At 33.7% G+C, this 2,832-nt stretch overlaps 1 non-coding gene across 1 annotated transcript; it reads left to right on the top strand.

Annotated features, from left to right (window-relative positions):
- The first annotated feature begins 902 nt into the window (after window positions 1-902).
- On the top strand, window positions 903-1,029 carry LOC114085632 (small nucleolar RNA SNORA40). Its single transcript, XR_003581519.1, has one exon. It is a non-coding gene; the product is annotated as a small nucleolar RNA SNORA40 (small nucleolar RNA).
- Window positions 1,030-2,832: the final 1,803 nt, after the last annotated feature.

Below are 2,832 nucleotides of genomic sequence, written 5' to 3'. Positions count from 1 at the left end.
TAAGTCCTTTTATATGCATAACCCTGAAATATCTCACTAACCTCACCCCGCTATAGGTATAGTCTCTAGCAGAGAACTTTCATTTTAATTTTTTTAAGTGTAAATTGCTGACTTTTTTTTTTTACAAAATTTACTCAAAAAAATCAACAGACTGTTAAAGTTGATAACTTACAGTAATAGGCAGAAAGAACAAAGGATTGAAAAATATTATTATCACTGAGGCAATCCTGTCTTCAAGGGATTTAAAGTATAGGTGGCATTGACAGTAGTAATTATGCATAGGTGCTGATGTTGTGGGAATAAAACAATACTACGAAAATCTGTATAATGCTTTGAATTTTATAATGGATACTTGACAAGTGCCAATTTTATGGCTGAATTCTTGGACCAATCACAGCATGATTTGTTTTTTAGTGTCAGTAATTATACAGTAAGCCATGAGAAAATAACTCATTGTATCCACAAGAAATGGATGATATAAATATAAAGACATTGCATAACTTCATGCTATCTTCCTGAGAATCTGCAATACAAACCACAAAACCAGTAATGTCCTAGGGCTCTGTTTAGGTGATAACCCTGGTCAGATGAACACCTAGGAACTGACTTAAAAAGAGTATTTCTTAAAGTGGAAGTAACTGTGTTAGAGTAAAAAACTTATTTATGATATTTGTGTATGGAAGACATTCAAGAGGGTTATTGATAAATAAAGTTGGAGTGACTCAAAATGTTATAGAACTAACTGAAAATTTGATTCATTTGGGCATCATATCATAAACTTGAATAAATTGTCAAAATCTTCATATATGCTTGTTACTCAGTTGCTTTATTTCCAAATAATAATATCCTGTTATGTTTGATTATTAATCCAAATTTATTTCCTACCTGTAAAAAAATTCCATAGTATTTGTGTGTGCATTTGTTTAACTTGTGGACAAAGATTTATATACTGGTGAAAAAAAGTAAACCCTCTTTTGCAACTCAGAACTCACGGTTCAGTAAGAATTTTGATATACATTGAAAAACATTGTAGACAAAAAAAGAAAAATAAAATCCAGTTCTCATTTATTCATTAAAAGGCACATACTACCATGAATGCATTCAAACATTGCTGAAAAGCTGAACATTCAGTTTTCCTCAGAGTGACAGTCTGTGTGCTAGTTCTGTGAATTCACAAAAAGATTTATATTTTTATGGTTGTTGTTTCTCAATCCCTTTTATAGTCACTTCTTCCTTTCCCAATAAACAATGGTATACTCTGGAATTCTAGCCTAACATCCTTCTTTTTTTGACTGTATTTTCTATGTAGGCAAGTTCATAATTCTGGTTCAAATGCTTCCCACCAATCTTCCACACTGTATCTGAGCAATCTTTCAAATTCATAAGTTAAATTATTCAAGAATATAATGATAATTTTTGAACAACCACTGCATGTACAACAGAATGTTAGGACTGAGAACACAAAAATAAAATAAAATACCATTTCTGCAATTGTGGAATTAGAAATCTCCTAGGTCCTCATTTTTTAGCAACATTCAATAACTCTCCCTTGCCACAAAATATGTACAAACTTTTCAGGCCTCCACAGATGCACTGGTCACCATACAATGGATACTTTGTATCCTCCATGCTGACCCCCCACCCGCCCTCTCTCAACTTCTTGAACTCCTGGAAATCAACTGCATCTCACTCACTGCAAACACTTTTCTAAAACAGAAGCCTATGAGTCAAGATTGGCTAATAAATACATTGAATTTCCTGGGCCACTGTGATTAATTTACGTGTGAATATATATATATATATATATATCAGACATATTTTTCCTCCATCTGGTCATACTGATTGGTACGAAATGACTACATGGTCCAAGTTGGTCCAATTAGAAGGAATCTTGAGACTCAAATGGACACAAAGATTTTTCCACTGCACTTGAACTTGGGAAAATGTCAGTTGAAGTTACTCTTGTCGTCTGTGAACACAAAAAAGAAAACTTACTGTATTACTTAGGGTTTGATCAGTGAAATTGAACAGATTTTTCAGAATTAAGGGAAAAAATTCGGAGCAAAAATCTAACACAATTATTAAGACTGATGAAGAAATCCACAGACATTGCCTCTCTGGTGATAGGTCTGAACGTGGCATTTAGGAAGAAAAGCTGGGCATAAAATAGGAGAGAATGAGATTAAAATTATATCTCTGAAGACATGAGAACCCACAAAGATAAACGGATACAAGAGAAAAAGTGGGAATGAGAGCCTGTCTCTCACCAGCCCCAATCCCAACAACATGAGCACTTTGTTCAAGAAGCTCCACAATGCTGCCCACCTCTTACACAGGCCCAATCAATTTGTTTTGCCTGCTTACTCAATTTGTTTCAGATATTTGTTTTTAGAAAGAATTATACAGGGGCTGGGGTTGTGGCTCAGTGGTAGAGTGCTTGCCTAGCTCATGTGAGGCACTGAGTTCAATCCTCAACACCATATAAAAATAAATAAAGATACTAAAAAAAAAAAATTAAAAAAAAAGAATTATATAGTACAGATGCAGGGAGGCTACTTCCACATATCTTCCTTCCATTTCCTTAACTCCCTCTCCAACATATAAATAAGTATTTGGCACTCTATTTTTGATATATTTCTTTTCTGTGTGTATTTTAATTGACAAGTTATAATTATATATATTTATGAGGTAAAATGTGACTTTCAAAGCTAATTCTGAAACTTCACTTTCACTTCCTAAATCTCTCTCACATTTCACTTGTGCAAACACTTACCTGGACTCACAGAAGGAAGGGAACCATTATTCCAGTTTTATGAGATTGACCCAATATGA

The sequence above is a fragment of the Marmota flaviventris genome, chromosome 7 (assembly GCF_047511675.1).
Source record: "Marmota flaviventris isolate mMarFla1 chromosome 7, mMarFla1.hap1, whole genome shotgun sequence".
In the NCBI taxonomy this organism is placed as follows: domain Eukaryota; kingdom Metazoa; phylum Chordata; class Mammalia; order Rodentia; family Sciuridae; genus Marmota; species Marmota flaviventris.
This window is presented reverse-complemented; position numbering and strand designations above follow the sequence as displayed.